Source organism: Vicia villosa, linkage group LG1 (genome assembly GCF_029867415.1).
Source record: "Vicia villosa cultivar HV-30 ecotype Madison, WI linkage group LG1, Vvil1.0, whole genome shotgun sequence".
Taxonomy (NCBI): domain Eukaryota; kingdom Viridiplantae; phylum Streptophyta; class Magnoliopsida; order Fabales; family Fabaceae; genus Vicia; species Vicia villosa.
Window position 1 is genome coordinate 183833997 of NC_081180.1, and position 23858 is coordinate 183857854.

The 23858-nt window shown below is 39.8% G+C and overlaps 1 pseudogene; it reads right to left on the minus strand.

Annotated features, from left to right (window-relative positions):
* Nucleotides 1–2213: 2213 nt before the first annotated feature.
* On the minus strand, nucleotides 2214–6364 carry LOC131660918 (uncharacterized; annotated as a pseudogene).
* Between the last annotated feature and the right edge of the window lie 17494 nt (nucleotides 6365–23858).

Genomic DNA, 23858 nt, shown 5'->3' on the forward strand with positions numbered 1-23858 from the left:
CACTTAAAAATAAAAGTAAGAGAAATAAACATAATCAAATCAAACAAACTAAACTATGAATTCAAAACGGAAAGCAAAGCAATAAAATAACAAAAGAACCTCCCCCACACCTGAACGAAACATTGTCCTCAATGTTTTAATTCCAGTGTGACGGAGATTACCTTGCTTACTGAAACGGTGGTGGAGGAGGAGGATCCTGAGGAAATTGCAACATAAGGCGTCGCATCATCTCTTAGACATCATCCACCACAGCTCCTTGTCGGAACAACTCAACACCTTGTCGTGTTTGCTCGGTACGGAGAGCGCCAATCTCTGTTTGTACCTACCCCCATTGATCCGGAGTCATGGAGGATGACCTAGCAGTGTGTTGGAAGAACTGCTGAGGAGGCGGGACAGGGTGATCTTGGGTTGGAATGTCATCCTCCATGTCGTCATCTGCAAAATTATGATCATGTGGAGGGCTTTCACCCATATATTGACCTGTAGCTACATACAACCAGTTAGCACGATTTGTAATAGAAATACTATCGGGTGCAGGTAGTGCCATAATATGTTGCCCATGAACAGTGAGGAAGAAGTACCCGGGCTTTACCACAATCATCCTTTGATTGAAAAGAGTTTGCAAGTCAATCTTCTAACCCGGTATCGAGGGTTCCTCAATCAATAGCTGGCTATAATTCAAGTGCTCAGCCAATTGAGAGATCATCCCACCGACTGAGATCTCTCTAGTAGAAGCATTCCCAACTTGCTTTAGGTGGTTAGCAGCAAAGGCCGCTATATTCACTCGACTTACCTCAATCATGTTATGCAACAGAAACAGCTCTCTCCTCGCACAGACCCCTGTACTATCTCCTCTCCCAAATAAGGTAAAAGCCAAACCTTTCTGAGCATATCTGAAACAAGGGTTATGAATCCCTGAGGCCTTAGCCCTGCTTGGATTGTACCCAGCTGAACTTGTGATGGCTTCCCAAAATTCACAAGCAGGAAATGTTTCGGGTGGGGCTCCCGGTCCAGCGGACGGTAATTTAAGGGCCGCCCCAACCTCTTCCACAAATAAAGTATGCTTATTTCCAAACATATAAAATTCCAGATCACCAAAATACTCCAATTCGGAGCCATTCCATTTGTGTCTCAATTTAAATTCCACAGTGCTCAGAAATTCAAGAGTTAGGCCTTCATAAGTCGGTGCCTCAAATAACATAAAGGGAAACAACCCGATGTTGTGAAACATACGGTATACTTCATCTTTAAGGCCTAACTTGACAAGTGAGTCATCACAGATATATCGGGTCGGGACTAATTTACACTGAACTAAAACATCATACCTTGCTTTGTGTTCATGAATGGCAAATGTAATGCCATGGGCATTCTCTTCTTGATTCCCACTACGACCGGTTGCGCGACTAGGGGCGCGAAGGACCCGCTGCCTTGGTTGGGAGGATTCAGCGAAATCATCCCTGACGTTGCGGCGATGGGTTGTCTTTCGGGGAGGCATGATAAGGTCTCTGCAAGAAAATTGAAAACAAGAGACAAACAACACAACAAAGAAAAATTCGAAAAATTAAAATTGCACAAAATTAAAATCTAAACCGATAGAAGTGTAGAGGATGGAGAGTAGAGAAACTTTCGTGAAGGCACTATAGTGTTTAAGTGAGTGGTTGGTGGTGGTAGAGTGAGGTTTGTGAAGGTGGAGGCTAGGTTTTCATGAAGGAAGAGAGTGAGAAGTGGGAGAATGAGTGGAATGAAGGAGAAGATGGTTATAATGCAGATGGGGTCCACATAGATGGCCAAAAAAAAAATTCAAATTTCTGCCCCCGCATAGACCACACGGTCCGTGTGCATGTACACGGTCACCCGTGTGAATAGTCTGTTTTTTCAAAGAAAGAGTGCTGAGGGGCAACACGGGCCGTGTTGCTGCACACGGGCGCTCGTGTTGCTGGTGCTGTAGCTTCACTGCAAATTTTTTTTTTCTTTTCTGCGTACTGACTCAACACGGGCCGTGTTGCTGCACACGGGCGCCCGTGTTGATGTTCTTCTATGCATCAAACTTGAACAATCGTCGTGCTTTGTTATTCGAGTTGCGCCTACTGGTCCAAACTTTACCACCTAAAATAAAACAAAATAGAACATAGAAAAAGTGTTAAAGAAAACAAGCGTGGGTTGCCTCCCACGGAGCGCTTCGTTTAACGTCGCATGGCTCGACGGTCTACACCTCATCCGGTGAGACGCAAATGATCGATCACTCCTGCTCCTACTCCAGTATAGTAGGGCTTCAACCGTTGTCCATTCACCTTGAAAACATCTCCATTGTTTGGATTTTTAATTTCCACCGCACCATGAGGGAATACCGTTTGTACCACAAACGGACCAGACCACCGGGATTTTAATTTCCCAGGAAAAAGTTTAAGCCTGGAGTTGAATAGAAGCACTAACTAGCCTTCCCAGAATACTTTCTGTTTTATTCTCTGATCATGCCATTTCCGGGTCTGCTCTTTATAAACCTTAGCATTCTCATAGGCTTGATCACAGAATTCTTCTAGTTCATGGAGTTGAAGAATCCGTAATTCACCTGCTTTTGCCAGATCATAGTTCAAGTATTTGGTAGCCCAAAATGCTTTGTGCTCAAGTTCAAGAGGGAGATGGCACGCCTTATCATAAACTAGTTGATACGGGGACATACCAATGGGGGTTTTGAATGCTGTTCTGTACGCCCATAGTGCGTCTTCAAGTTTCATAGACCAATCTTTTCTCGAAGCATTAACAGTCTTTTCGAGAATCTGCTTGATTTTCCTGTTCGAAACCTCCACCTGACCACTGGTTTGAGGATGATATGCAGTGGCAATCTTATGTTTCACATTGTACTTTTTCAACAAATTCTCTATCAACTTGTTTAAGAAGTGGGTGCCTTCATCGCTTATGAGTGCTCTGGGAACCCCAAATCTTGAGAAGATATTGGTTTTGTGAAAGTTTACTACCACCTTCGCATCATTTGTGGGTAGAGCGACTGCTTCAACCCACTTGGAGACGTAATCAACAGCTACAAGGATGTAGTTCTTTCCAAAAGATGGTGGAAAAGGTCCCATGAAATCGATTCCCCACACATCGAACAATTCCACTTCAAGTATACCCTTCTGCGGCATCTGGATTCTTTTGGAAATATTCCCTGTTCTTTGACACCTATCACATTCTTTCACAATGCTTTGAGCGTCTTTGAATAGTGTGGGCCAATATAAACCAGATTGTAGGACCTTTGTAGCCGTTCTATCACCACTGAAATGTCCTCTATATTCGGAATCATGGCATGCTTTTAGCACATCCCTTTGTTCCTCCTCGGGTACACATCTTCTGATCAAGCCATCTAGTCCCTTCTTGTATAGGAATGGATCATCCCACAAGTAGAACCTGCAATCATGTAAAAACTTTTTCTTTCGGTTAGAGTCAAAATCTTCAGGTATAATACCACCTACCAAATAGTTCGCATAGTCGGCGAACCAAGGCACACCAATAACAGCGAGGATATGTTCATCAGTGAACTCGTCCTTTATTGGGCGCGTATCTCCCGTTTCTTCAATAGGTGACATGCGAGACAAGTGGTCGGCCACAGTGTTTTCAGACCCTTTCTTGTCACGAATCTCCACATCAAACTCCTGAAGGAGCAAGATCCATCTTAGCAACCTTGGTTTAGAGTCCTGTTTAGCAAAAAGATACTTCAAGGCAGCATGGTCAGTATAAACAATGACTCTAGAACCCAACAGATATTGCCTGAACTTATCAAAGGCATAAACAACCGCTAGCAACTCCTTCTCAGTAGTTGCATAGTTCATCTGTGCAGGGTTCAACACATGACTTGCGTAGTAAATAACATGTAGTAACTTTTCTCTACACTGTCCTAGAACCGCCCCTACTGCAATATCACTGGCATCACACATGATCTCAAAAGGTAGAGACCAATCCGGGGCTACAACAATTGGTGCCGACACCAATTTTTGTTTTATAGTATCAAATGCTATGGCACACTCTTTATCGAAAAACGAAGGCTTTGTCTTTAACTAACAGTGTCATTAATGGTTTTGCAATTTTTGAGAAGTCTCTTATGAACCTACGGTAAAAACCCGCATGCCCTAAGAAGCCTCGAATACCTTTTTCGTTCATGGGGGGAGGCAGTTTTGCTATTACCTCTATCTTTGCTTGGTTAACTTCTATTCCTTTGTGAGAAATTTTGTGACCCAACACTATACCTTCACGTACCATGAAATGGCACTTCTCCCAGTTGAGGATTAAGTTGGTCTGTTGGCGTCTTTCTAGAACAAGAGCAAGGTTAGTTAAACAATTATCAAAAGACTTACCAAAAACCGAGAAATCATCCATGAATACTTCCATATGTTTCTCAAGCATATCTGCAAAGATAGATTGCATACATATCTGAAATGTGGCTGGGGCATTACATAACCCGAATGGCATTCTTCTGTAGGCGAAAATACCAAAAGGGAATGTAAATGTGGTCTTCTCTTGGTCTTCTGGTGCAACAGCTATCTGATTATACCCCGAGTATCCATCGAGGAAACAATAATAGTCGTGACCCGCTAACCTTTCTAACATCTGGTCGATGAAAGGTAACAGAAAGTGATCTTTTCTAGTTGCTAGATTTAATCTTCGGTAGTCTATACAGACTCTCCACCCTGTAACTGTTCTTGTGGGAATCAAATCATTCTTTTCATTCTTGATTACCGTAGTTCCACCTTTCTTAGGCACCACATGCACTGGACTCACCCATGAACTGTCAGATATTGGATAGATCATCCCTGCGTCCAAAAGTTTTACCACCTCCTTTCTAACCACCTCCTTCATCGCTGGATTTAGTCGTCGTTGAGGTTGGACAACCGGTTTGTGATCATCTTCCATTAAGATTTTGTGCATGCAAAGTGTTGGACTTATCCCTTTCAAGTCTTTAATTGACCATCTAAGAGCACTTTTATGCTTTTTAAGGACTTTGACAAGTTTATCCTCTTGAAGGAATTCAAGGTGAGAACTTATGATAGCCGGGCACTTACTTTCAGTGTCTAAAAAGACGTATTTGAGGTTCTCCGGTAATTGCTTTAGTTCAGCCCCCTTCTTTGGCTCGTCTTTACTTCCTTCCACTAATGGTTGCCTTAGATCCTCCCATCGGTTGTGGCGAGAATTTTTGACAAATGATGTTTCCATCATGGCTAAAACTTCACTGTCTTTTTCATCAATTATTTCCTCCTCTTCGAAGATTGATAGACTCAGAACTCTTTCTAAAGGTAGCTTCTGTGTTGTCAAAGAGTTTTCTTCATCACAAATTTGCTCAATTACTTCAATGTGTTGACTCGTGGCAACATCATCCTTGTACTTCATAGTGTTTCGCACATCAATCTTCAATTCTTCATCATAAACTTTCAAAGTCATTGTACCTTCTTCTATGTCGATCAAGCATCTCCCGGTTTCTAGAAAAGGTCTTCCCAAAATGATTGGTATCTCCTCATCTTCGGGCATCTCTAGAATAACAAAATCTACCGGAAACACGAACTTGTCGATTTTCACTAACATCATCTTCTACCACTCCGTAGGGTCTTTTAACGGATTGGTCAGCAAACAGAAGTGTCATTCGAGTATCTTGTACTTTACCTATTCCCAATCTTTTGTAAATGGATAATGGCATAAGACTCACACTTGCCCCCAAATCGATCAAAGCTTTCTTGAAAGACCTATCACCAATTGTGCATGGGATCGTTACTGAACCTCGATCTCTCTTTTTAACTGGGATCTTCATTACCTGCAAAATAGCACTACAAGTTTCAGTTAGAATAATCGGGTCACTGTCGATTGTTCGCTTCTTTGAAATTATATCTTTCATGAACTTCGCATAGGTAGGCATTTGCTCCAGTGCCTCTAAGAATGGAATATTTAGCTCAAGTTTCTTGAACATCTTCTCAAAGTTTTTCTCATGTTGTTCTTTCTTCTTATTCCTTGTGGGGAAAGGAAGTCTAACCGCTGGTTTAGGTGTAGCAACTTTTTCTTTGACTACACCTTCTTCACCTGTGACCTCTTTTCTTACTACCTCATTTTCTTTAATCTCCACATCTACTTCAATCAACATATCCTCTTCATCAGAGTTTTTCTCATGTGTTTCCTTCGATTTATTGCTCCTTGTTGTCACAGCGTTCACATGATTATTGTCTCTGAGATTAGTAACCGTAGCACTTGGTAAGGCACCCTGTGGTTGAGTGTTAGTCATTTGTTGTGCAATCTGACTCATTTGAATTTCCAGATTTTTGATTGAAGCTCCTGTGTTCCTAAGAGTGCTCCTTGTTTCCTCTTGGAATTGAGAATTGTGAGCGGCCATCTTTTCAAAAGCGATTTCCCAATCTGCTTTCTTTGGTACCTGTTGTTGACCTTGAGTTTGGAACTGTTGTGGGTGGTGCTGGAACTGTTGCTGATATGGAGGTTGTTGTTGTGGAGGTCTGTATTGTTGTGTCTGAGCTGGAACTTGAAACTGGGTTGATCATTGCTTTTGAAAGTTTCCTTGTTGATCCTTCCATGCAAAGTTAGGATGATTTTTCCATCCTGGATTATATGTATTGGCATATGGATTGTTTTGCCTTAACATATGAATCTGTTCCACCTGTTCTTGCGTTGCCACACAATGCATAGCAAAATGTGGCCCACTACATATTTCACAAATAACTGAGGTAGTTGGCTCAACTTGAGCTACTTTCTGTTCACCAATGTTCATCTTCTTCAGTCTTCTCTCTACCTCAGCTGCAATTTGTTCTTCCATTTTAACTACCTGATCAACAAGCTTCAAATCAATTTTTCCTTCCGGTTGGCTCATGGCACGGTCATATAACTCAATGTGCTCATTAGCGGCAATCGCTTCTATGATTCTCTTGATACCAGTGGCTGTTGAGAAATTAGTTGAGCCACCGGCAGCAGTGTCGATAAGCTGTTTTGTCTTAAGTCGGAGACCATTAACAAAAGTCTGCATTTTTTCTGTTGGGTCCATGTTATGAGTGGGACACGCCACCAAACACCTCTTGAACCTTTTATATGCATCTCCCAGTGATTCTCCTTCTTTCTGCTTGAAGTTCACAATATCATATCTTTTTCGAATAAAGACGGATGCGGGGAAATACTCATTAAGGAAAGCTGTTTCCATCTGTTCCCACGTTGTGATGCTTCCAGCTGGAAGTGAATAAAACCACTCTTCCGCGTCTTCGGATAAAGTGAATGGGAACATCACGAGTCTCTTGGCTTCTTCAGAATGGCCTTCAATCTTCAATGATGTTGTTGTGGTGAGGAATCTTTGTAGATGCTTATTCGCATCTTCATTGATTCTTCCCGCAAACGGCTTGCTTTCCAACTGTCGGATAGTTGAAGGATGTAGTTGGAAGTGTGCCACATTGACTGGTTGGTTTACGATGGTCATTCTTCCAAGCGGGGCATTAGCCCTCCCATAATCTCCTAAAAGCCTCTCTGGAGGAGGTGGATCAGCTGCCATAGTTTCAGGCTCAGATTCTGACTGTTCGGATGAAATAGATATTCCTTCTTCGTCTTCCGATTCTGAAACTGTAGGTGATTCCCCTTTTAAAGCCAGTCTTTTCCGTTTAACTTCTCAGAGTTGTGCTCGCAATAGCCTTTCTAGTTCTGCGTCAAAAAGAAGTTCAGCTGAGGCCTTACCTCGCATACAAGATTAGAAGTCGATTAGTTTGAAGTGAATAAAATAAAAAAATAAAACTAAACAAATATAAATTCAGCAAAAATAAAATTTTAATTGCAGAGCAATAAAATTTTAGTTGACTAGTTAACAACTTATATTTTGGCAATCCCCGGCAACGGCGCCAAAAACTTGATCGGAAAAATAGCAAGTATACTATTTTCACCGATGTAGTAATAATGGGTTTTACCCCAAGTATCGATCACGAGGATTGCGTAGGAAATACAAGTGGTTGCACTCAGTCAATCAAACAAAAGATCATAAGGGTGTCGTTTCAAATGATTAGCTAAAGCGAGTAAAATGCTAAGAAATATTGGAAATTAAAACTGAACTTTGATTATGAGAAAATAATGCTAAGGTAGGGTGTGTGATTCTCTCTCTAATTCCTCTGGATGAAGATTTCTTTAATCCGTTCATATGGTTCAATTATTCATTCTCAAGCATGATTATCCTAAGTCCTTAGTGAAAATCTTATTTGGCTTAAAATCCGATTACTTAAGTCCTTAGAGAAATAGGACAAAACCAAATCGTTAATTTATCAAGAATTTCTGAATAACCTGATTATATCCCTAGTCCTAGGTGATAATTATAAGGTTCAATTGTATACAAACCCTAACAATTGTAGTCCTACTGATCGGAAAAATAGCAAGTGTACTATTTTCACCGATGTAGTAATAATGGGTTTTACCCCAAGTATCGATCACGAGGATTGCGTAGGAAACACAAGTTATTTAAGTCAATTAAACAAAAGAGCAAATAGGTGTTTTGTTATAATGCAATAAGTAAATTTAAATAAAAGATAAAAATAAGCTGAAATTAAAGTTTGACTTTTTAGGTGTAATTTGAGGTAATGCCAGGGTAGGTGTTTGATCTTCCTTATAATGACTCTGTAAAAAGATCTCTTCAACAAGTTCATAGACTGCAACTATTTGTTCTTAAGGGTGTTTCCCTAAGTCCTTAGTGGAAAGCCTTTTGGTTTGCAATCCTATTGCCTAAGTCCTTAGAAACAAAGGTTTGCAAACCAAAGATGTAAATAATCAAGAATGTTCAAATAACCTTTCGGTATCCCTAGGCCTAGGTGATAACTACTAGATCAAATTGTTTAAAAACCTTAACAACCGTAGTCCTACAAATTGTTAACCGTAGATCAATCTTTGTTTTTCCGACAAAGAAGGCATAAAAACATTAAACAATCAAATTGCATAAAACTAATACTTGATTAAAGAAATACGGAATTCAAAAGTCATTACAATTCAAATCAGGGACACCCCCTGGCATTGGGGGGTTTAGCCTCTCATAATATTCAAGAAAGACAAAGTAAAGAATTTAGACATTACAAAGATAATTGGGAACTTTGATCTTCAATGGTGTCCACCGTTGAATCTCTCCGTCTCCGAAACCCTTGATGAAGCTATCTTCTCTCTTCTGTGAATTTCTATCGTATGATGCAAAAAGTCCCAAAATAATTCTCTCAAACTCAACTAAATAGTCTAGGTACAAATCTCAGGCAAATGAAATGTCTAAAGTGCCCTCAAGGTTGAGATTTAATGAAAAAGCCCTAAAATTGGAAGTTTCACGCTCTCAGCAGCACTGGCCGTGCTTGGACGCACGGGTGGCCGTGCTGCTCTTTATTTTTATTTTTGCTCCCAGCCATCCTGACACGGGCCGTGCGTGGAAGCACGGGCGGCCGTGCGTGGTCCCTGGATTTTGTATGGAGAGTGCCATTCTCCTGACACGGGCCGTGCGTGGAAGCACGGGCGGCCGTGTTTGCTCCCAGTATTTGTATTTTTTCTCTTTCTCTTGCTCCTCTTTCTTTCATGGTTGCTTGGACATTTAAGACGACTCGTTCTGACCTGAAACTTGCACACAACTAACCAAACGGCATAAAAAGCATCTAAATAACTTAAATTAAACAAAATGCAAATAAAACATAAAAATAATCAAACATGAAATACTTAAACAAAAGCAATAAAACATTGATCAAAGTGTTACCGAATCAACAAATTTAGACCGAATCCATGATAGAAATTAGGTAGAAATGGTGACCGATCACAACCCCAAACTTATCTCATTGCTTGTCCTCAAGTGATGCAAGAGACCAAACAGAGGTCACCCTGGATTTTTCTTTCCACAACACTGCCGATGTTATTCACAACTTGCGTCTACCTTTCTATTAGAATCTCTGGCTTGCCGAACCAAACTTTCTACCACACTTCCACATCAGAGTACCTTTTTACCCTGCAAGCTTTTTCACACTTCTCACCAAATCTCTCAGGGTTAAAGTGTTTTGCACTCGCAAAATAAAGATATGCAATATCAACTCTTAATTTTGAATAAATTCTACCTTCACTACACTAACAAAGTTCACACACTTTTTGAGGTCTTCTGGGTTGTAATGGGGTTTAGGTACGGTGGGATACACAAGGAAATGGATAAACAAATGGTTTTGGGTTCGACATTCATGTTGTGTTTTTCGTAATTGTGCTCAACTTGTTACACTGGGAATTTATTCGACTCAGACTCTTTTGCTTCACTCATTCTTCCGTGAGTGCTTAATGTAACAGAGTCTTTCATTCGGGCAAGTTTTTCTCTTTCTTTCTCTTTTTTTTTTACGGGACATACATTCATATGTCTCAAAAATTTTATTTTCATTTTTTTTACTTGCCCTCTTCTTTGATGATTACTACCCCAAACTTAGATTTTAGCACAACTCTGAAAACCACAACATTTATGCCGAGCAAGGGTTGGAAGTGTTTGGCTGCGGGTTACAGATATGGTTATAACAAACAAACGGATATGGCTCAACTGGGGTAACAACGGATAAAATATAATTTAGGATGGCTAGAAAGGCTCAGGTGGTAAAAACAAACAAATGCCTCAGTGTGTGTCCTTATATTATGCTACGTCAGTAGAACATACGCAAAATCAGAATGATAAAGTCATACCTGAATGAACTCTCATGATGATTATTTGTTGTGTTTGGATTTTTGTAACCTCACCATGTTGGATAAGCTTACAGGTTCCATAATACTCCTCGTGTCATGTGGCTTCTTTCTGGCGTAGGTACACCATAAAATCCTCTTTGTCCAGTATCCGCAAGTTGCGTCCAACTGTTACTTTTCTTTCGGCTGCATCAACTTCCAGGGTGCCTCGGAGGAATAGGTTCAGGTTGCACCTTTCATCCACTAAATACCATTCATCATTCATTCGGCATCCATAAGTCGATCTATAACACAATGTCAACATAACACACAAACAAAAACAAAAATGGAAAACAATTAAAAGCAAATGAAAAGAACCCCTCCCACACTTGAACCAAACATTGTCCTCAATGTTTTAGAACAAGCCTTGGAAAGGTTACTTACAGAGGGTATTGCACTCCAATGATCACTTCCGAGCTTTCACTAGAGATGCCCTCTTTTATTTCCTGAAAATAAAATAAACAAACAGAGAAATAAATTATTAAAACTGTGGGTTGCCTCCCACGAAGCGCTTCGTTTAACGTCGCCTGGCTCGACGGTCCATTACCCTTTATTATGGAGGGTATTTCCTTTTCCACACTTTGTTGCTTGTTACTTTCTCACCCAAGAACTCATGAAGATGATAAGCATGGGCCACTTTTCTCTTCAACTCAGTTCCCGCATTCTTCATTAGTTCCTTAGCCTTCTTCGGACTTTTGATAGCTCCCTGAGTTGTTTCCACCCGAGAGGCTATGCTTGAGACTTTTTCTTGGAGCTGTTCAGGCCTTTTGTCTTTTTTTTCACTTTCCGCCATATCCACAGAAGTTTGATCATTTACACCTGTCCTATGTTTCTTAACTCCTAACATCTTCAAGGTTACTTCTTCATCAAATGATTTTAGCGTTAGTGTCCCTTTTTCAATGTCAAAGTTGCAGCGGCCTGTCAACAAAAAGGGTCTCCCAAGAAGGATAGGTGTTTCTTCGTCTTCCGGAATGTCCATGATGTGGAAGTCAACAGGGAATACAAATTTGTCAACCTCCACTAGTACATCTTCCGCTACACCATAAGATTTCTTAACGGTGTGATCGGCGAACCTTAACTGTGTCTTACTTTCATTAATCTTTTCTAATTCAAGCTTTTTGAAAATGGATAAAGGCATTAAACTTACACTAGAACCAGAATCGAGGAGTACCTTTTTAAATGCTATATTCTTGATAGTGCATGGTATCGCCACCGGCCCAGGGTCTTTCCTCTTAATTGGGATCTTTCTTGCTGAAGAGACTATACCACACTTCTCGATTACAATTTCTGGTTCTCCTCCTAGTGATCTCTTTTTCGCCAACACCTCCTTCATAAATTTCTTATACAAAGGCATGTGCTCAAGTGCTTCAAAAAAAGGTAGATTCACCTCTAACCTTTTGAACAATTTAGTGAACTTCTTAAAGTCTTTCTCTTTTGAATTCTTCTTTGTTATTCTTGAAGGGAAGGGTAGTTTAATTTCCGGTTTAGCACCTTTTTTAATTTTTTCTTCAGCTGGTTTAGCCGGTGGTATCACCACTTCTGGCTCTCTTGGGTTCTCTCTTATTTCCAAATCTACCTCTATCACCATAGGGTCATCTAACTCTTCTTTTTCCTTTTCCGGTTCTAACACCTTTTTACTCCTTGTTGTAACAGCATTGATCTTCTCTAGATTTTTTTGATCTTTCACAGTTTCGTTCGGAAAGTTTCCTTGTGCCTGTAGAGTGAGATGTTGTGCTATTTGACCCATTTGAACTTCAAGATTTTTGATTGAAGCCGTGGTGTTCCTGAGGTTGGCTCTTGTCTCTTCTTGAAACTGAGAGTTTTGAGTTGCCACTTTTTCAAGAGCGATCTCCCAATCTTCTTTCTTTGGTACCTGTTGTTGAAATTGTTGAGGATGATGTTGGAATTGTTGTTGATATGGAAGTTGTTGTTGTGGAGGTCTGTGTTGTTGTGATTGCGCTGGAGTTTGAAATTGGGTTGATCCTTGCTTTTGAAAGTTACCTTGTTGGTCCTTCCATGCGAAATTAGGATGATTTTTCCAACCCGGATTATAAGTATTGGCGTATGGATTATTTTGCCTCAACATATGAATCTGTTCCACCTGTTCCTGCGTTGCCACACAATGCATAGCAAAATGTGGTCCACTACATATTTCACATACAACTGAGGCCGCTGGTTCAATTTGTGCTACCTTTTGTTCACTAAGATTCATCTTCTTCAGTCTTCTTTCTACTTCAGCTGCAATTTGGTCTTCCATTTTAACTACCTGATCAGCAAGCTTCAAATCAATTTTTCCTTCCGGTTGGCTCATTGCACGGTCATATAACTCGATGTGCTCATTAGCAGCAATAGCTTCTATGATCTTCTTGATACCCGTGGCTGTTGAAAAATTAGTTGAGCCACCGGCAGCCGTATCAATAAGCTGTTTTGTCTTAATTCGGAGGCCATTTACGAAAGTCTGCATTTGCTCGGTTGGGTCCATATTATGAGTAGGACATGCAACCAAACATCTCTTGAACCTTTTGTATGCATCCCCCAACGATTCCCATTCTTTCTGCTTGAAGTTTACTATATCATATCTTTTTCGGATGAAAACTGATGCGGGGAAGTATTCGTTCAAGAAAGCGGTTTCCATCTGTTGCCATGTTGTGATGCTTCCAGCTGGAAGTGAGTAAAACCACTCTTCCGCATCTTCAGATAAGGTAAAAGGAAACATTACAAGTCTCTTAGCTTCTTCAGAATGACCTTCAATCTATAATGACGTTGTCGTGGTGAGGAATCTTTGTAGATGTTTATTTGCATCTTCATTGATTCGTCCCGCAAACGGCTTGCTCTCCAACTGTCGGATAGTTGAAGGATGAAGTTGGAAGTGTGCAACATTGACCGGTTGGTTTACAATGGTCATTCTTCCAAGCGGTGCATTGGCCCTTCCATAATCACCCAAAAGTCTCTCTGGAGGAGGTGGATCAGCTGCCATAGTTTCAGGCTCAGAATCTGACTGCTCGGACTGAATAGATATTACTTCTTCGTCTTCTGATTCTGAAACTACAGGGGAGTCTTCTTTCGATGCCAGTCTTTTTCGCTTGACTTCTCGGAGTCGTGCTCTCAATAGTCTTTCTGGTTCTGCGTTAAAAAGAAGTTCAGCTGAGGCCTTACCTCGCATACAAGATTAGAAATCGATTAGCAGATAAGTTAAAAAAAAAAAAAAGATTAAAATAAGCAAATAAAAATTTCAGCAAAAAGAATTTTAATTGCAGAGCAATAAAATTTTAATTGACTAAAATAAAACTTATATTTTGGCAATCCCCGGCAACGGCGCCAAAAACTTGATCGGAAAAATAGCAAGTGTACTATTTTCACCGATGTAGTAATAATGGGTTTTACCCCAAGTATCGATCACGAGGATTGCGTAGGAAACACAAGTTATTTAAGTCAATTAAACAAAAGAGCAAATAGGTGTTTTGTTATAATGCAATAAGTAAATTTAAATAAAAGAAATAATAAAAATAAGCTGAAATTAAAGTTTGACTTTTTAGGTGTAATTTGAGGTAATGCCAGGGTAGGTGTTTGATCTTCCTTATAATGACTCTGTAAAAAGATCTCTTCAACAAGTTCATAGACTGCAACTATTTGTTCTTAAGGGTGTTTCCCTAAGTCCTTAGTGGAAAGCCTTTTGGTTTGCAATCCTATTGCCTAAGTCCTTAGAAACAAAGGTTTGCAAACCAAAGATGTAAATAATCAAGAATGTTCAAATAACCTTTCGGTATCCCTAGGCCTAGGTGATAACTACTAGATCAAATTGTTTAAAAACCTTAACAACCGTAGTCCTACAAATTGTTAACCGTAGATCAATCTTTGTTTTTCCGACAAAGAAGGCATAAAAACATTAAACAATCAAATTGCATAAAACTAATACTTGATTAAAGAAATACGGAATTCAAAAGTCATTACAATTCAAATCAGGGACACCCCCTGGCATTGGGGGGTTTAGCCTCTCATAATATTCAAGAAAGACAAAGTAAAGAATTTAGACATTACAAAGATAATTGGGAACTTTGATCTTCAATGGTGTCCACCGTTGAATCTCTCCGTCTCCGAAACCCTTGATGAAGCTATCTTCTCTCTTCTGTGAATTTCTATCGTATGATGCAAAAAGTCCCAAAATAATTCTCTCAAACTCAACTAAATAGTCTAGGTACAAATCTCAGGCAAATGAAATGTCTAAAGTGCCCTCAAGGTTGAGATTTAATGAAAAAGCCCTAAAATTGGAAGTTTCACGCTCTCAGCAGCACTGGCCGTGCTTGGACGCACGGGTGGCCGTGCTGCTCTTTATTTTTATTTTTGCTCCCAGCCATCCTGACACGGGCCGTGCGTGGAAGCACGGGCGGCCGTGCGTGGTCCCTGGATTTTGTATGGAGAGTGCCATTCTCCTGACACGGGCCGTGCGTGGAAGCACGGGCGGCCGTGTTTGCTCCCAGTATTTGTATTTTTTCTCTTTCTCTTGCTCCTCTTTCTTTCATGGTTGCTTGGACATTTAAGACGACTCGTTCTGACCTGAAACTTGCACACAACTAACCAAACGGCATAAAAAGCATCTAAATAACTTAAATTAAACAAAATGCAAATAAAACATAAAAATAATCAAACATGAAATACTTAAACAAAAGCAATAAAACATTGATCAAAGTGTTACCGAATCAACAAATTTAGACCGAATCCATGATAGAAATTAGGTAGAAATGGTGACCGATCACAACCCCAAACTTATCTCATTGCTTGTCCTCAAGTGATGCAAGAGACCAAACAGAGGTCACCCTGGATTTTTCTTTCCACAACACTGCCGATGTTATTCACAACTTGCGTCTACCTTTCTATTAGAATCTCTGGCTTGCCGAACCAAACTTTCTACCACACTTCCACATCAGAGTACCTTTTTACCCTGCAAGCTTTTTCACACTTCTCACCAAATCTCTCAGGGTTAAAGTGTTTTGCACTCGCAAAATAAAGATATGCAATATCAACTCTTAATTTTGAATAAATTCTACCTTCACTACACTAACAAAGTTCACACACTTTTTGAGGTCTTCTGGGTTGTAATGGGGTTTAGGTACGGTGGGATACACAAGGAAATGGATAAACAAATGGTTTTGGGTTCGACATTCATGTTGTGTTTTTCGTAATTGTGCTCAACTTGTTACACTGGGAATTTATTCGACTCAGACTCTTTTGCTTCACTCATTCTTCCGTGAGTGCTTAATGTAACAGAGTCTTTCATTCGGGCAAGTTTTTCTCTTTCTTTCTCTTTTTTTTTTTACGGGACATACATTCATATGTCTCAAAAATTTTATTTTCATTTTTTTTTACTTGCCCTCTTCTTTGATGATTACTACCCCAAACTTAGATTTTAGCACAACTCTGAAAACCACAACATTTATGCCGAGCAAGGGTTGGAAGTGTTTGGCTCCGGGTTACAGATATGGTTATAACAAACAAACGGATATGGCTCAACTGGGGTAACAACGGATAAAATATAATTTAGGATGGCTAGAAAGGCTCAGGTGGTAAAAACAAACAAATGCCTCAGTGTGTGTCCTTATATTATGCTACGTCAGTAGAACATACGCAAAATCAGAATGATAAAGTCATACCTGAATGAACTCTCATGATGATTATTTGTTGTGTTTGGCTTTTTGTAACCTCACCATGTTGGATAAGCTTACATGTTCCATAGTACTCCTCGTGTCATGTGGCTTCTTTCTGGCGTAGGTACACCATAAAATCCTCTTTGTCCAGTATCCGCAAGTTGCGTCCAACTGTTACTTTTCTTTCGGCTGCATCAACTTCCAGGGTGCCTCGGGGGAATAGGTTCAGGTTGCACCTTTCATCCACTAAATACCATTCATCATTCATTCGGCATCCATAAGTCGATCTATAACACAATGTCAACATAACACACAAACAAAAACAAAAATGGAAAACAATTAAAAGCAAATGAAAAGAACCCCTCCCACACTTGAACCAAACATTGTCCTCAATGTTTTAGAACAAGCCTTGGAAAGGTTACTTACAGAGGGTATTGCACTCCAATGATCACTTCCGAGCTTTCACTAGAGATGCCCTCTTTTATTTCCTGAAAATAAAATAAACAAACAGAGAAATAAATTATTAAAACTGTGGGTTGCCTCCCACGAAGCGCTTCGTTTAACGTCGCCTGGCTCGACGGTCCATTACCCTTTATTATGGAGGGTATTTCCTTTTCCACACTTTGTTGCTTGTTACTTTCTCACCCAAGAACTCATGAAGATGATAAGCATGGGCCCCTTTTCTCTTCAACTCAGTTCCCGCATTCTTCTTGAGTTCCTTAGCCTTCTTCGGACTTTTGATAGCTCCCTGAGTTGTTTCCACCCGAGAGGCTATGCTTGAGACTTTTTCTTGGAGCTGTTCAGGCCTTTTGTCTTTTTTTTTCACTTTCCGCCATATCCACAGAAGTTTGATCATTTACACCTGTCCTATGTTTCTTAACTCCTAACATCTTCAAGGTTACTTCTTCATCAAATGATTTTAGCGTTAGTGTCCCTTTTTCAATGTCAAAGTTGCAGCGGCCTGTCAACAAAAAGGGTCTCCCAAGAAGGATAGGTGTTTATTCGTCTTCCGGAATGTCCATGATGTGGAAGTCAACAGGGAATACAAATTTGTCAACCTCCACTAGTACATCTTCCGCTACACCATAAGATTTCTTAACGGTGTGATCGGCGAACCTTAACTGTGTCTTACTTTCATTAATCTTTTCTAATTCAAGCTTTTTGAAAATGGATAAAGGCATTAAACTTACACTAGAACCAGAATCGAGGAGTACCTTTTTAAATGCTATATTCTTGATAGTGCATGGTATCGCCACCGGCCCAGGGTCTTTCCTCTTAATTGGGATCTTTCTTGCTGAAGAGACTATACCACACTTCTCGATTACAATTTCTGGTTCTCCTCCTAGTGATCTCTTTTTCGCCAACACCTCCTTCATAAATTTCTTATACAAAGGCATGTGCTCAAGTGCTTCAAAAAAAGGTAGATTCACCTCTAACCTTTTGAACAATTTAGTGAACTTCTTAAAGTCTTTCTCTTTTGAATTCTTCTTTGTTATTCTTGAAGGGAAGGGTAGTTTAATTTCCGGTTTAGCACCTTTTTTAATTTTTTCTTCAGCTGGTTTAGCCGGTGGTATCACCACTTCTGGCTCTCTTGGGTTCTCTCTTATTTCCAAATCTACCTCTATCACCATAGGGTCATCTAACTCTTCTTTTTCCTTTTCCGGTTCTAACACCTTTTTACTCCTTGTTGTAACAGCATTGATCTTCTCTAGATTTTTTTGATCTTTCACAGTTTCGTTCGGAAAGTTTCCTTGTGCCTGTAGAGTGAGATGTTGTGCTATTTGACCCATTTGAACTTCAAGATTTTTGATTGAAGCCGTGGTGTTCCTGAGGTTGGCTCTTGTCTCTTCTTGAAACTGAGAGTTTTGAGTTGCCACTTTTTCAAGAGCGATCTCCCAATCTTCTTTCTTTGGTACCTGTTGTTGAAATTGTTGAGGATGATGTTGGAATTGTTGTTGATATGGAAGTTGTTGTTGTGGAGGTCTGTGTTGTTGTGATTGCGCTGGAGTTTGAAATTGGGTTGATCCTTGCTTTTGAAAGTTACCTTGTTGGTCCTTCCATGCGAAATTAGGATGATTTTTCCAACCCGGATTATAAGTATTGGCGTATGGATTATTTTGCCTCAACATATGAATCTGTTCCACCTGTTCCTGCGTTGCCACACAATGCATAGCAAAATGTGGTCCACTACATATTTCACATACAACTGAGGCCGCTGGTTCAATTTGTGCTACCTTTTGTTCACTAAGATTCATCTTCTTCAGTCTTCTTTCTACTTCAGCTGCAATTTGGTCTTCCATTTTAACTACCTGATCAGCAAGCTTCAAATCAATTTTTCCTTCCGGTTGGCTCATTGCACGGTCATATAACTCGATGTGCTCATTAGCAGCAATAGCTTCTATGATCTTCTTGATACCCGTGGCTGTTGAAAAATTAGTTGAGCCACCGGCAGCCGTATCAATAAGCTGTTTTGTCTTAATTCGGAGGCCATTTACGAAAGTCTGCATTTGCTCGGTTGGGTCCATATTATGAGTAGGACATGCAACCAAACATCTCTTGAACCTTTTGTATGCATCCCCCAACGATTCCCATTCTTTCTGCTTGAAGTTTACTATATCATATCTTTTTCGGATGAAAACTGATGCGGGGAAGTATTCGTTCAAGAAAGCGGTTTCCATCTGTTGCCATGTTGTGATGCTTCCAGCTGGAAGTGAGTAAAACCACTCTTCCGCATCTTCAGATAAGGTAAAAGGAAACATTACAAGTCTCTTAGCTTCTTCAGAATGACCTTCAATCTATAATGACGTTGTCGTGGTGAGGAATCTTTGTAGATGTTTATTTGCATCTTCATTGATTCGTCCCGCAAACGGCTTGCTCTCCAACTGTCGGATAGTTGAAGGATGAAGTTGGAAGTGTGCAACATTGACCGGTTGGTTTACAATGGTCATTCTTCCAAGCGGTGCATTGGCCCTTCCATAATCACCCAAAAGTCTCTCTGGAGGAGGTGGATCAGCTGCCATAGTTTCAGGCTCAGAATCTGACTGCTCGGACTGAATAGATATTACTTCTTCGTCTTCTGATTCTGAAACTACAGGGGAGTCTTCTTTCGATGCCAGTCTTTTTCGCTTGACTTCTCGGAGTCGTGCTCTCAATAGTCTTTCTGGTTCTGCGTTAAAAAGAAGTTCAGCTGAGGCCTTACCTCGCATACAAGATTAGAAATCGATTAGCAGATAAGTTAAAAAAAAAAAAAGATTAAAATAAGCAAATAAAAATTTCAGCAAAAAGAATTTTAATTGCAGAGCAATAAAATTTTAATTGACTAAAATAAAACTTATATTTTGGCAATCCCCGGCAACGGCGCCAAAAACTTGATCGGAAAAATAGCAAGTGTACTATTTTCACCGATGTAGTAATAATGGGTTTTACCCCAAGTATCGATCACGAGGATTGCGTAGGAAACACAAGTTATTTAAGTCAATTAAACAAAAGAGCAAATAGGTGTTTTGTTATAATGCAATAAGTAAATTTAAATAAAAGAAATAATAAAAATAAGCTGAAATTAAAGTTTGACTTTTTAGGTGTAATTTGAGGTAATGCCAGGGTAGGTGTTTGATCTTCCTTATAATGACTCTGTAAAAAGATCTCTTCAACAAGTTCATAGACTGCAACTATTTGTTCTTAAGGGTGTTTCCCTAAGTCCTTAGTGGAAAGCCTTTTGGTTTGCAATCCTATTGCCTAAGTCCTTAGAAACAAAGGTTTGCAAACCAAAGATGTAAATAATCAAGAATGTTCAAATAACCTTTCGGTATCCCTAGGCCTAGGTGATAACTACTAGATCAAATTGTTTAAAAACCTTAACAACCGTAGTCCTACAAATTGTTAACCGTAGATCAATCTTTGTTTTTCCGACAAAGAAGGCATAAAAACATTAAACAATCAAATTGCATAAAACTAATACTTGATTAAAGAAATACGGAATTCAAAAGTCATTACAATTCAAATCAGGGACACCCCCTGGCATTGGGGGGTTTAGCCTCTCATAATATTCAAGAAAGACAAAGTAAAGAATTTAGACATTACAAAGATAATTGGGAACTTTGATCTTCAATGGTGTCCACCGTTGAATCTCTCCGTCTCCGAAACCCTTGATGAAGCTATCTTCTCTCTTCTGTGAATTTCTATCGTATGATGCAAAAAGTCCCAAAATAATTCTCTCAAACTCAACTAAATAGTCTAGGTACAAATCTCAGGCAAATGAAATGTCTAAAGTGCCCTCAAGGTTGAGATTTAATGAAAAAGCCCTAAAATTGGAAGTTTCACGCTCTCAGCAGCACTGGCCGTGCTTGGACGCACGGGTGGCCGTGCTGCTCTTTATTTTTATTTTTGCTCCCAGCCATCCTGACACGGGCCGTGCGTGGAAGCACGGGCGGCCGTGCGTGGTCCCTGGATTTTGTATGGAGAGTGCCATTCTCCTGACACGGGCCGTGCGTGGAAGCACGGGCGGCCGTGTTTGCTCCCAGTATTTGTATTTTTTCTCTTTCTCTTGCTCCTCTTTCTTTCATGGTTGCTTGGACATTTAAGACGACTCGTTCTGACCTGAAACTTGCACACAACTAACCAAACGGCATAAAAAGCATCTAAATAACTTAAATTAAACAAAATGCAAATAAAACATAAAAATAATCAAACATGAAATACTTAAACAAAAGCAATAAAACATTGATCAAAGTGTTACCGAATCAACAAATTTAGACCGAATCCATGATAGAAATTAGGTAGAAATGGTGACCGATCACAACCCCAAACTTATCTCATTGCTTGTCCTCAAGTGATGCAAGAGACCAAACAGAGGTCACCCTGGATTTTTCTTTCCACAACACTGCCGATGTTATTCACAACTTGCGTCTACCTTTCTATTAGAATCTCTGGCTTGCCGAACCAAACTTTCTACCACACTTCCACATCAGAGTACCTTTTTACCCTGCAAGCTTTTTCACACTTCTCACCAAATCTCTCAGGGTTAAAGTGTTTTGCACTCGCAAAATAAAGATATGCAATATCAACTCTTAATTTTGAATAAATTCTACCTTCACTACACTAACAAAGTTCACACACTTTTTGAGGTCTTCTGGGTTGTAATGGGGTTTAGGTACGGTGGGATACACAAGGAAATGGATAAACAAATGGTTTTGGGTTCGACATTCATGTTGTGTTTTTCGTAATTGTGCTCAACTTGTTACACTGGGAATTTATTCGACTCAGACTCTTTTGCTTCACTCATTCTTCCGTGAGTGCTTAATGTAACAGAGTCTTTCATTCGGGCAAGTTTTTCTCTTTCTTTCTCTTTTTTTTTTTACGGGACATACATTCATATGTCTCAAAAATTTTATTTTCATTTTTTTTTACTTGCCCTCTTCTTTGATGATTACTACCCCAAACTTAGATTTTAGCACAACTCTGAAAACCACAACATTTATGCCGAGCAAGGGTTGGAAGTGTTTGGCTCCGGGTTACAGATATGGTTATAACAAACAAACGGATATGGCTCAACTGGGGTAACAACGGATAAAATATAATTTAGGATGGCTAGAAAGGCTCAGGTGGTAAAAACAAACAAATGCCTCAGTGTGTGTCCTTATATTATGCTACGTCAGTAGAACATACGCAAAATCAGAATGATAAAGTCATACCTGAATGAACTCTCATGATGATTATTTGTTGTGTTTGGCTTTTTGTAACCTCACCATGTTGGATAAGCTTACATGTTCCATAGTACTCCTCGTGTCATGTGGCTTCTTTCTGGCGTAGGTACACCATAAAATCCTCTTTGTCCAGTATCCGCAAGTTGCGTCCAACTGTTACTTTTCTTTCGGCTGCATCAACTTCCAGGGTGCCTCGGGGGAATAGGTTCAGGTTGCACCTTTCATCCACTAAATACCATTCATCATTCATTCGGCATCCATAAGTCGATCTATAACACAATGTCAACATAACACACAAACAAAAACAAAAATGGAAAACAATTAAAAGCAAATGAAAAGAACCCCTCCCACACTTGAACCAAACATTGTCCTCAATGTTTTAGAACAAGCCTTGGAAAGGTTACTTACAGAGGGTATTGCACTCCAATGATCACTTCCGAGCTTTCACTAGAGATGCCCTCTTTTATTTCCTGAAAATAAAATAAACAAACAGAGAAATAAATTATTAAAACTGTGGGTTGCCTCCCACGAAGCGCTTCGTTTAACGTCGCCTGGCTCGACGGTCCATTACCCTTTATTATGGAGGGTATTTCCTTTTCCACACTTTGTTGCTTGTTACTTTCTCACCCAAGAACTCATGAAGATGATAAGCATGGGCCCCTTTTCTCTTCAACTCAGTTCCCGCATTCTTCTTGAGTTCCTTAGCCTTCTTCGGACTTTTGATAGCTCCCTGAGTTGTTTCCACCCGAGAGGCTATGCTTGAGACTTTTTCTTGGAGCTGTTCAGGCCTTTTGTCTTTTTTTTTCACTTTCCGCCATATCCACAGAAGTTTGATCATTTACACCTGTCCTATGTTTCTTAACTCCTAACATCTTCAAGGTTACTTCTTCATCAAATGATTTTAGCGTTAGTGTCCCTTTTTCAATGTCAAAGTTGCAGCGGCCTGTCAACAAAAAGGGTCTCCCAAGAAGGATAGGTGTTTATTCGTCTTCCGGAATGTCCATGATGTGGAAGTCAACAGGGAATACAAATTTGTCAACCTCCACTAGTACATCTTCCGCTACACCATAAGATTTCTTAACGGTGTGATCGGCGAACCTTAACTGTGTCTTACTTTCATTAATCTTTTCTAATTCAAGCTTTTTGAAAATGGATAAAGGCATTAAACTTACACTAGAACCAGAATCGAGGAGTACCTTTTTAAATGCTATATTCTTGATAGTGCATGGTATCGCCACCGGCCCAGGGTCTTTCCTCTTAATTGGGATCTTTCTTGCTGAAGAGACTATACCACACTTCTCGATTACAATTTCTGGTTCTCCTCCTAGTGATCTCTTTTTCGCCAACACCTCCTTCATAAATTTCTTATACAAAGGCATGTGCTCAAGTGCTTCAAAAAAAGGTAGATTCACCTCTAACCTTTTGAACAATTTAGTGAACTTCTTAAAGTCTTTCTCTTTTGAATTCTTCTTTGTTATTCTTGAAGGGAAGGGTAGTTTAATTTCCGGTTTAGCACCTTTTTTAATTTTTTCTTCAGCTGGTTTAGCCGGTGGTATCACCACTTCTGACTCTCTTGGGTTCTCTCTTATTTCCAAATCTACCTCTATCACCATAGGGTCATCTAACTCTTCTTTTTCCTTTTCCGGTTCTAACACCTTTTTACTCCTTGTTGTAACAGCATTGATCTTCTCTAGATTTTTTTGATCTTTCACAGTTTTGTTCGGAAAGTTTCCTTGTGCCTGTAGAGTGAGATGTTGTGCTATTTGACCCATTTGAACTTCAAGATTTTTGATTGAAG